The sequence below is a fragment of the Gymnodraco acuticeps genome, unplaced genomic scaffold, assembly GCF_902827175.1.
Source record: "Gymnodraco acuticeps unplaced genomic scaffold, fGymAcu1.1, whole genome shotgun sequence".
Taxonomy (NCBI): Eukaryota; Metazoa; Chordata; class Actinopteri; order Perciformes; family Bathydraconidae; genus Gymnodraco; species Gymnodraco acuticeps.
The window spans coordinates 2,435,043-2,446,825 of record NW_022990335.1 but is presented as its reverse complement, the minus strand read 5'-3'; the positions used below and the strand labels follow the sequence as shown (position 1 = coordinate 2,446,825).

At 39.5% G+C, this 11,783-nt stretch overlaps 1 long non-coding RNA gene across 1 annotated transcript; it reads right to left on the bottom strand.

Moving 5' to 3' along the window:
• Positions 1 to 1,546: 1,546 nt before the first annotated feature.
• LOC117550845 lies at positions 1,547 to 3,620 on the bottom strand. The gene is made up of 3 exons (XR_004569718.1): positions 3,474 to 3,620; positions 2,773 to 2,865; positions 1,547 to 2,496 (listed from the first exon to the last, which is right to left on the bottom strand). It is a non-coding gene; the product is annotated as an uncharacterized LOC117550845 (long non-coding RNA).
• Positions 3,621 to 11,783: the final 8,163 nt, after the last annotated feature.

The following is an 11,783-nucleotide window of genomic DNA, read 5'->3' as shown; positions in this document are numbered from 1 at the left end:
GTTTATCAGAAATACGTTTTCTCTTCCATAAAACAGGTTTGAGAAATAAATGTTCCAATATAAAAGCAATTACTCAATATAATTGACTCTTCCCTCCCTTTTCTTACATATGTCCCATACATATTAAATAATAACTTAAGGGTCTATTTAAGCATGGTATAGTTTATAATCTATTATTCGAGAAGACTCAGTATCACCTGTGTGCAGCTCACAAAAAACAATTGTGAGAAACATATGATGCAGGAAATGTATACCTTTGTTGAAAAACAAAGCATATCTGATTTGGGAGGAAAAGCTTCATCCCGCTTAACATCTGAGTCACTACTGATGGCATATCATGAATGGAATTGGGTGTCTGAGGGTGTTATTACTGAGGAATGTCAAACAAATTCAAAACCTTACATTTGAAAACAGGTTTGCATTCCTCCACTTAAGGTGACGTTATCATTGGAAACAATAAAAGCTAATTGTTACGACGTAGAATCTATAAATTGAATTGTTAGAGCAGAACAGAATGGTCATATTGTAGCCTGAGTTTCGTGCAGCCTTTAGTTTTACCAGGTGGAAACATCGTCCATATAATGTGAATACATGCAGAATTAGACATTAAGAGGACCCTGACATTAGGCCTATTTTAAAAATAGTAGGGGCTTTTAACAGCTTGCCAACTTACAGGCATCCTCTGCATAGCAGTATGAATAGCCTTAAAAGAAAAACAACCCACCCTGTGGTAACGAGAGTCATATATCTGAACCAAATGCCCTAAGTGAAGCCGTTAGTCTCATCTGACTCCTCCTCTGACTCCTCCTCACCCTCCTCTGTGCCTCCTCCTCCGTGCCGGAGCCTCCTCCTCCTCCTCCGTGCCGGAGCCTCCACTACAGACGCTACCTTGCAGCACATCAACAGGTAGCCTATTGGGCCAGCAACCGCTCCAAGAAGCGCACTTTTGCCGCTGCATGGTACAACATGCCATGGCTTGAATATTCGTTAAAAGCAGACGCAGCCTTTTGTTTACCCTGTAGACAGTTTAAAGTAAATACGTCTTCATCTGATGCGGCTTTTACTGTCAAAGGTTTTTGCGACTGGAAACACGCATTACAGACTGATAAAGGACTGCTAAGGCATGCCGCATCAAAAGAACACATTTCATGTGAGAGCACTCAAAGAAATAACTCTTTGAATGAACGTAATTAAATCATGGACAATATTTCCACATGATTAAATCACTTTCTTTCAAGATTAAGCAATTTGATTGGTCCAACTTAATTTACTTGGGTTGGGTCAACGTAATCTATTAGGATTGATACTACTTATTTATAAGGTTTGTTACCAACTTAATTTACTTGGGTTGAGTCAACGTAATCTATTAGGATTGATACTACTTATTTATAAGGTTTGTTACCAACTTAATTTACTTGGGTTGGGTCAACGTAATCTATTAGGATTGATACTACTTATTTATAAGGTTTGTTACCAACTTGATTTACCTGGGTTGGGTCAACGTAATTGCTTAAAGCTGAAAGAAAGCCATTTCATCATGTGAAAATACTGTCCATGATTTAATCAAGTTCATTCAAAGAATAACTTTTGAGTGTTTACACATTTAAAACATTTAGAGTGAACAACAACAGAAACAGAATTTCAACAGTCTACAGTCTAGTGAGCTTCAAGGGTGGAAACATAACACAAACGCAAGATGTCTAAGTATGCAGATTAGAGAACATGCAATAAAAAAAGACCATTAAGAACACCATCTCAACCAACAAGCAGACTGGGTTTCACTGTATTAAATATAACAGTGAATATATATTTCACAAAATAGGCAAAGATAAACAATGCTTTGCACTGACAGACATTAAATATAACAGTGAATATATATTTCACAAAATAGCTTTACACTGACAGATGCTTGAAAAAAAACAGTTTCTTCCCAAATATTAAAATGTTTCAACTTTAGGGTGAACAATATAACAAACTTGAGTTTCAACACCAAATAAGGCAACATGGTAACATCTGCCTCCTCGCACAGCCCTCTGCTCAGTGAGGTCCACGTAACCATGCTACAGCCAACTTTGAATGCTTACTTTTATACTTCTTGCATATAATCAACATTTCTGTCAAAGAGGTGAGTCACCGAATCTCTGATGGCTGCGTGTTTGGAAGATGAGGCGATCCCAAACAGTGACATTAGGCACGGGAAAGCAATGTTTTGAGGACTTGTCCTTTTGTGGATAGTCTGTTTCCAGCTCCATCATTATTTTCTGCAGTGCTTCAAATGTAAACTTCAGCTCTGGAGGGTATAAGTTTAGAGCATACACGAGAGCAAACATCATCGCCACCGCAAAAGATACGTTTCCCAACTCATCCAGCACTTCGAGCCCCTCCAGAATGATCCCAACGTTCTCGGGGTCATCCCCAGGCTCTGCACCTTCGTGTCGAATGACAAATATTCCGAAGACCGTCTCTGATTGCCGTTTGACTGCTGTTGTCGATGCTCTGTGAAAAAACAAATAAGAAGGAGAGTGATTTTCACTGATGTGCATTACATCCCATTTCTATAATGTGTCATATTGAGCTTTATGTAGTTTGGGTTTTCCAAATTGAAAAAAAAGAAAGAACAAAAGACACTGTTTCCAAAAAGCATTAACACATCCAACATCATCAAAATGTAAAGGAAACATTTTCCTAAGTGTTAGTTTTAGAAGAAACACAATCCATTCCAACTATGATCATCCTCCTCTTTGTGAAGATAAAAAAGGTAAATCAACATACCATGTATTCCTTCACCAGCTTCTCTGGATCTTCGTTGAAGTATACACAAAGACCTTTGAGGATGCATTCGCGTCTCACGTCAATGCTGTCAGTCTAAGTATGCAGATCAGAGTACATGCAATAAAAAAGCCCATTAAGAACAACAAGCAGACTGGGTTTCACCGTTTCACAAATGTTTTCTTTAAAACCCTGAATGTAATATTGCACTTTAATTAAATGGGTTTAGTTTGGACAGATAATATACTATGCAATTTAAGCAATACATTTTTCTAAAAAAGGAAAACAATTAGTTGTCTTATTTTGAATATTTAAAATGGCTTTTTATTGAAGAAATACTTTTGCTTTAAAAAGGTAATCTGTTTCCAATTACTCGATTAATCAATGGAATAATTGATAGAATACTCGATTACTAAAATAATTGATAGCTGCAGCCCTACAGTACACTCAGTGACCATTGGGGTAGGAACATCTGCCATTTCCATGAAAGACTGCTGGACAGCTTTGTAGTGCGTTATTTTAGGCCTTCATAATAGTATGCCGCTCACTCTGATACAATGACCCCCACTGGGGGAATGGATGTGGTGCTAAGTGTCAAAAAAATATCGAAAACATAATGCTCCGGATGCTATGCTATTCACGGAACATCCTAGACTTTGTACAGCTCCTACAGTTTCTTTGTCACCTTTACATTGTTTTCATACCTGGGTTATGGGAAGCATGATGCTTTTGATCTTCTTCCCTTGAACTCCACCTTTCTTGGTATTCACGTCGATCAGGCTTGTAGAGTGAATATCCTGCGAAGAGAAGAACTTGGATTGCAAATTAATTGTTGTGATTCTCTTAAATTCTGCATTCACCTACAACAAAAAAACAAAACCCACAAAACTCAGATTGACTATTTTGATGTCACTGTTCACAGGTTTGATTTAGCAGTTCAGTCCGTTTAAGACATGTAATTGCATAAATTATGTATTTATTTATTTGATTCCTGCATACAAATGCCACTGTACATACAACATTCAGAATGTGTCTTTTATATGGCACATACTGTGCAGTCCGTAAGCATTCATTGTCTACTATATATATCCCAAAAAAAGTAGAAAGGGGACGTTCCTTCACACATTCATTCGCTTACCTCACGCACATGGAAGAGAGCCGGTGTTGCAGTATAACTTGAGTCTGGCAACTGGCGACATTCTATTATTTTCGTCATAGGAATCCGGGGCGTGTACATTGAGGACCCATTGTTGACTTACCATGTCGATCGCCTCGTTTGTCGTTTACGTTCATCTTTTGCTATATCTGCCTTCCTAAGATCACTTTGATGCACATTCAATACTCGTATGTGAGGTTGTGGGTGAGAGGTGGATATCGTGACGCTTACAGGGAGGTATCGAACATTACAAAGTAGGTGACTGTGTGGATGCCTGTTCAAAATATTGCAAACTTGAATAAATCATTTAAATTATATATTTGTGTCCGACTTTCATTTGTACATCGTTCTTAATGTGATGTATAGTAGCTTTGATAGCTGTCCATACCTTCAGACAGCCTAAAAGTAAAATACAAGTTGTTTATTCACAGCCCGAACGCTCATCGACATGACTGGATCACTCATGACAAGTTGTGATCAGCTCCGATTAAATTATGATATAAATGCTGTAGCTGTTCTCCAGGGAGCACGTTTTTTTAATTAAATACCTGTATCCTTCTCATCACAACAAGACTCTACACTGTGCAGGAAAAACAATTAGGCTACATACATGAAAATAACCTTGATGCATGGGAATGAAACACACAAACTATCGTGATATGTCACAGTAACCTACAGAAAAGTAAGTCCAGCGGGGCACACGTTGAATACATAAAACATTTGTACATTGTTCTTAATGTGATGTATAGTAGCTTTGATAGCTGTCCATACCTTCAGACAGCCTGATCACAACTTGTCATGAGTGATCCAGTCATCTCGATGAGCGTTCGGGCTGTGAATAAACGACTTGTGTTTTACTTTTAGGCTGTCTGAAGGTATGGACAGCTATCAAAGCTACTATACATCACATTAAGAACGATGTACAAATGAAAGTCGGACACAAATATATAATTTAAATGACTTATTCAAGTTTTCAATATTTTGAACAGGCATCCACACAGTCACCTACTTTGTAATGTTCGATACCTCCCTGTAAGCGTCACGATATCCACCTCTCACCCACACAGGGGCGGATCTAGAAAAATATTCATGGGGTGGCAAGAGGGTGGCAGGAGATTTTGAGGGGTGGCATCCCCTGACAGAAGTATATGCTGATTTAAATCGCAATCATATCAATCAATTAGGGGTGTAACGGTACACGTACCCGTACTGAAATTATTCGGTACGGGCCCTTCGGTTCGGTACACGTGTGTACCGAACGAATATAGCGTTAAACGTAAAAAATTGAGAACATGAACAACTTTCTGGAAGTAATCTATATCATAGAGCGACCAAGTCATTTCATTGGACGAGAGGCATACTATGAGAGCTGGTCAGAGGGATGCGTTCAAATGTAGTCAGTAATTTGAGGAACTGTCGAAATGGCGAACGCAGATAAAGTTGAGCTCGAAAATCCTCCGGCATCATTGAGGTCTCCGGTTTGGGAACATTTTGGTTTCGCAGTTACGTACAAGGATGACGGACAAAGACAGGTGGACCGAACCAAAGCTGTTTGTCGGCATTGTTCAACTAACATTGGTTACGCGGCTGGCAATACATCACACTCATTTGAAAAGGCATCACCCGAATGTGAATATTACCGGTACCAAAAGAAAAAAGACTGAAGTGCAAACCCAACTCCCACTAGCATGTAAGCCTCCACCACTCGCAAAGAGTTCAGACCGAGCCAAAGCTATTACAAACGCCAAATATCCTTATGTTGCCATGTTAGCAAAGCGCTACCTGGCTGTATCTGCTGCCACTGTCCCTAGAGAGGGTGTTCTCCACAGCAGGAGACATTGTTAGTGCCAGCAGATCTGCCCTTTCAGCAAGCAATATGGACAAGTTCATCTTTCTTTAAACAACATGAAAATACAATGACAAGCAAGTCCTAATGTCAAGCTGGCTGCTTAGGTACTAGTACAGTTCAAATACAGATTATTTCAGTTCATCGAAATGCTTCACCTTAATGTTTATTTTACTATATTTTGTATTTATTTGAATACATTAGTCACAGTTTAATAATAATTAAAAATATATATTTAATGTTTTGTGATAATTTTTTCTGCTGTACCGAAAACGTACCGAACCGAACCGTGACCTAAAAACCGAGGTACGTACCGAACCGAAATGTTTGTGAACCGTTACACTCCTACAATCAATGTTAACTTGGAAAGCCACAATATTAATATTTTAACTCAATCACATAGGTGATATTATTGTGGCACATCAGTAAAGCCTTACAAGGTGGCAGACGTAATTTAATGAATTTTAACTGAACAATAACTGAATGAGTTTGTTTCACTCTTAGACCAGCAGGGGTACCAATCTATGCAGACTGCTGCAATAAGTACATTAATTAACTGTCTCATCGATGTTTGTCTGAATGAATATGATACTATTAACAATCATATTATTCCTATCAGCTGTCAATCACTGTTAATAAATAATAATAATAATAATAGATTTAATTTGTTAGCGTTTTTACAGGTGCTCAAAGACGCTTTACAGATATAGTGAGGAACTGTTATGATTCACATATTCATTTATTATTGAATAAACTATATTTTTTGGAGGAGTTAATGATGAATGTTCATCAAGATGCTTGCTCACCCTCCTTCAAATTTGAAAAACAAGTAATTATATCATTATTGATATACAGTTACAACCTTGCCTTTACATCAGAAAGAACAAACATTAAAGAAGTGACTAACTGCATCAGTTAGGGTTAAAAAACGTGTATTCAGCTAAAACATAAACATCGCTGCAGTTATTATCCAGTGGAAGGTCCTTACCTACTGGCCTAGTTAAATCAAAGTGGTTACTTTCTGTTGGCTGGGCAGTGTAGTTTTACACACCGTCTTATTTTACTTTCTCAGGACTTAAAACTGTTTTTTGGGGGCAGACCTCCTCAAAGAAAAATATATATACACGCATACAAGGTCATCATCTTAACAGTTTGTTATTCTCATCGAGTCATCCGTGAGCAGAGCATCAAGTTGGCATGTCTATTGTCTATTGTCTAATGCGGCGATTACTATTTTATTCAGCAAAACGCCTCACAAACGTATTAAGATCAACAGCTGTAGTGCGTTTTGATTCAATGCTGAGTACAGCCAAACTTGACATTCTCTTCTCGGTCATTGTAGACCGCAACTACCTCATTCCTTCAGTACTTGGGTCCGAAAGGCTTCTCGTTTTGCGCCGTTCCCACGTTCAAGTGAATTCGCCACCAATCATATTTCCACTCTCGCGCCAGGACCGGGGGAGGGGTTACATGACGTGCATCTTGTGCTGCATTCACTTGCACTGGGACATTAGAGACTTTCTCTCATAAATGTCCGATGACCCACAACTTTTCTTTCAAAACAAAGATGCCAACTGGGGTGGCAGCTGGGGTGGCAAGGCTATTGTTTAGGGTGGCAGTTGCCACCCCATGCCACCCCGGTAGATCCGCCCCTGCACCCACAACCTCACATACGAGTACTGAATGTGCATCAAAGTGATCTTAGGAAGGCAGATATAGCAAAAGATGAACGTAAACGACAAACGAGGCGATCGACATGGTAAGTCAACAATGGGTCCTCAATGTACACGCCCCGGATTCCTATGACGAAAATAATAGAATGTCGCCAGTTGTCATGACTCAAGTTATACTGCAACACCAGCTCTAAACACTGAAAACCGGTTCTTAGCTGACCCCACTTGGCTGCCCGGCAAGAACCAAGAACCACGCTCACGTCGGAAGGGGGCTAGATTAACCTGAGCCATAATAACAGTTTATGGCGAGTACGGAAAATGAAAGTTGTAACAAGCAGTAGCACTGAGCAAAGTGAGAAGATCGTTCTTATTATACATCCATGGTGAAGAGCGGTTGAGAGACGTTTCTGTGACTGCCCAATGCTGCTCTTCTGAGACAACCCAGTCTCACGGCATTTCGTGTTCACCAACACGATTTTTGATCTATTGATTCGTGTTCACCAACACCATTTGCCCATTTTTTTTGTGTTGCACAGCACGATTTTAAAAGCAATGTATTTCTACTGCCTGCAGCACGTACTTTTCTCCGGTCGGGTCGTGGGAGACCGGAAGCTGTGTGGTTCATAAAAACATGTTCTTACTCAATATCAAGCCACAATTATTTCTTTTATTTTAAATCGTATAATTTCGGACTTTTGTTGCCGTCTGTGAGGAAAATAAATGGGACTCAGAGCCTCAGAATACGGAAATCTGTATTTTTAAATATTTTTTTCCTTCTAATTCGTTATTCTTTTCAAAATAACACACTGTTATTTACTCACCAATAACACACAATTATCCTTGCTTTTATTTATTGGTTTAATTCCATAATATCGGGCTTTTTTGGCGTCCGTTAGGAGCTGAATTTCAAAATAAAAATAACCGGAAACAGACGTAGGCCTATAAGGGACATTTCGAGCATCATTGCGATTGTCAACATTTCTGAGTTTAGGATGGCCGAAGACACTACACTACCCATAATCCCCAGCTATCGTTTAGGACTACAGTCCCCGTAAGGTTACGCAGAGCGTCAAACAGCTGTGTGAAATGGAATGAAACCACGCCAGACTATCCAAAACTGGAATCGAACGCCCCCCCAGAACTACACATGCTGGCTATTGTGTTTCGCAAAATGTTCTATGGGACGTCTCTACTGAACGTTTTCGTTTTTCCCACAATTAGAAGTTGCAAGTATTAAACACATTGGTGTTATCAAATGTAAAACATATAATTAATAAATGGGTGAAAATCGCTTGTGTCCATAATGCGCAGCATTAATACCCACATGACAGCTCATTGTTACTTTGTAATTCTACTCCACTACAATTCAGAGGTTAACCTGGTATTTTTACTCCACTGCATTTATTTGAGTTACTTTGCAGATTCCGATTAATTATGTGAAATATAAACAATCCTTAAATCAGACTTTAGTTACACCTGAGTAAAATTCAGGTAAGGTGATTGTCAAGTGCCAATAATCAGGAGAGATATTTGATAGTTGGTGCTTGAGAAGACTAAACATGTATCTGCAATTGACATGAATGGAAACGAGTAATAAAGTATATTCATTACTCGTTATTCTCTACTAATAGTTAATTAAAGACTGTATATTATGGCTATTTTGCACATCCCTTTCAAGATTTTCAAAGGTTTATTGACATATCATATACACAACTACAGTGTAGTTATGCAATGAATGAAACACTTGGGTCACAGGTTCCTCAACAGTGCATTACAAGACATCTATCAATATGTGTGTACCTCCACCATTAAACTGTCATATTCTGCACATTTCTTATTCTATCTACATACATAAGAGTATAATTCATATGTATAATATGAGTTAGACTCAGACTCAGACTGCAAGGAATCTGGGTGTGACCCTAGATAACAACCTGTCCTTCACTGCAAACATCGCTGCTACAACCCGTTGCTGCAGATACACGCTTTACAACATCAGGAAGATACGTCCCCAGCTGACTCAGAAAGCGACTCAGGTTCTGGTCCAGGCTCTCGTCATCTCACGCCTAGACTACTGCAACTCCCTCATGGCTGGTCTACCTGCATGTGCCATCCGACCTCTGCAGCTCATCCAGAATGCAGCGGCTCGTCTGGTCTTCAACCTTCCTAAATTCTCCCACACCACTCCGCTCCTCCGCTCCCTTCACTGGCTTCCGGTAACTGCTAGAATCCACTTCAAGACACTGGTACTTGCTTACCATGCTGCGAATGGATCTGGCCCTTCCTATATCCAGGACATGGTTAAACCGTACACCCCAGCGCGTGCACTACGCTCTGCATCAGCCAAACGACTCGTTGCGCCCTCGCTGCGAGGGGGACCCAAGTTCCCATCGGCGAAAACACGTGGGTTTGCTGTCCTGGCTCCAAGATGGTGGAATGAGCTCCCCATTGACATCAGGACGGCAGATAGCTTGCACATCTTCCGGCGCAAACTGAAAACTCATCTCTTTCGACTCCACTTCGAGCGTTAGAACTATTAACGAAGCACTTTTATACTAATAAAGGACTGGCTTACCTAAAGCCAGTTGAGTAGCACTTGAAATGTTTGGCTCTATGAAACCTGATGTACTTATATGATTCTGTTTTCTTCAAGGTTGTGTCTTCCTGGTCGAATGTACTTATTGTAAGTCGCTTTGGATAAAAGCGTCAGCTAAATGCAATGTAATGTAATGTAAAATAAGTGCTTCAACGTAGTTAACATTGCAGGAAAGCAATATATTAGACGTTAATGTAGCTAATTGAATATTTGAAATAAGCATTAGTCAACAGTCTCTAGCTGCATTCTGTTGACTAAGATGACACGTATTTATGCTTTCTTGAGTATACTCTAACAAAGTGTGACATATTGTGCTGTTGACACCAACATTTAAGGACAGGTCATGAGAATAGTGTGCTTTTGTAATATGAACTTTTCACATATACAAACTGCTGTCACTGTGTGTGTAACTGACTGATTGCATGACATGGCTGCATATCCACGAGTTTATTCCACATTACATAGCTGTACGTTCCTGTCACCACCGCTGCTGGCCTTGATATTGTCCATCTCTCACCAGGTCTCCAACACATTGTCAGCAATGAGTAATGACACTTCTCAATATAGCATTGAGAGTGAAACTGGCAGAATGGACAAGGACGTGACTCTACTGCCATGCGATGACAATGACAAAGGCTCCATCTTTCCGTGCCTCACACACACGCAACCAGACACTTATGGTAGTACATTATACAGTGTATGCATGTACACACAGTGTTGAAAGAGTTATATAGATCCTTTACTTTAGTTAAATGAATAAATCAATAACATGTCATTGTTCATTATCAAGTACCCATTGGCCAAACATACAAACACACCAAATGATTAGAAATAAATGAAGTTGCCAATCAAGTGTCTCTGACACATATCATTTAGTAACTAGACCAATTGACCAATTAACAGTAACAGAGCCGGCCAGCTAACCAATCAGAGCAGACTGGGCTCTGGTTTCAGACAGAGGGCGAAAAGAGGTGCTGCAGCACAGGTAGTATAAGAAAATAAAGACCTTTTTGAACATTAAAGCATTGAAAAACAGTAAAGTTCAATTCATGCAAAACCTCATATTTATACACGCTAATGTTATTATATGTAAAGTAACCCCAAACTAAAGTTTTAAGACTGAAATAACTTAAAAAAACGACTTTTCCCTGTGAAAGACATGATATGGAAATATTCAAATGAACTACAAGTTCCTCAAATTTGCAGAACAGTAATACTTGAGTAAATACAATTGTTACATTCTGGGGATTTTCCCCCTCCTTTGTGACTGTTCAAATATATTCTAATCTTCCTCACGAGATTACATTTTGTTCTCATGAAACTTGCAACTCAGTACACGGAAATGCCTTAATAATCATTTGAGAGACAGAGAAAGAAGAGCAAATGTATTCAAGCTGGATCAAGGTGGATGGCGCAGCAGTAATTTATGAACAGGAGACATTAAACATTCATAGCTTTCGTCTCTTACGGTGTCACCAACCTGTGAGAACACCATTCATCACAACATGCAAGACTGCAGAGGGAGGAGGTGTGAAAGAAAGCTATCGCTAAGTGAGAGAACATCAAAGTGGCAGGTAAGAAGGTGAGAGGAAAGGAAGCAGGCTGCCTGTTATCAGAAGACCCCGTAGCGAGCAGGAAACATGTCTGTGTCCAGCTGGAGATTTTTGTGAGTGTGTCCTGACATCCTGCAGAACATTAATAGGTTTTAAAGCGCCATCCCTCCCTATATATGTCCACTGTATC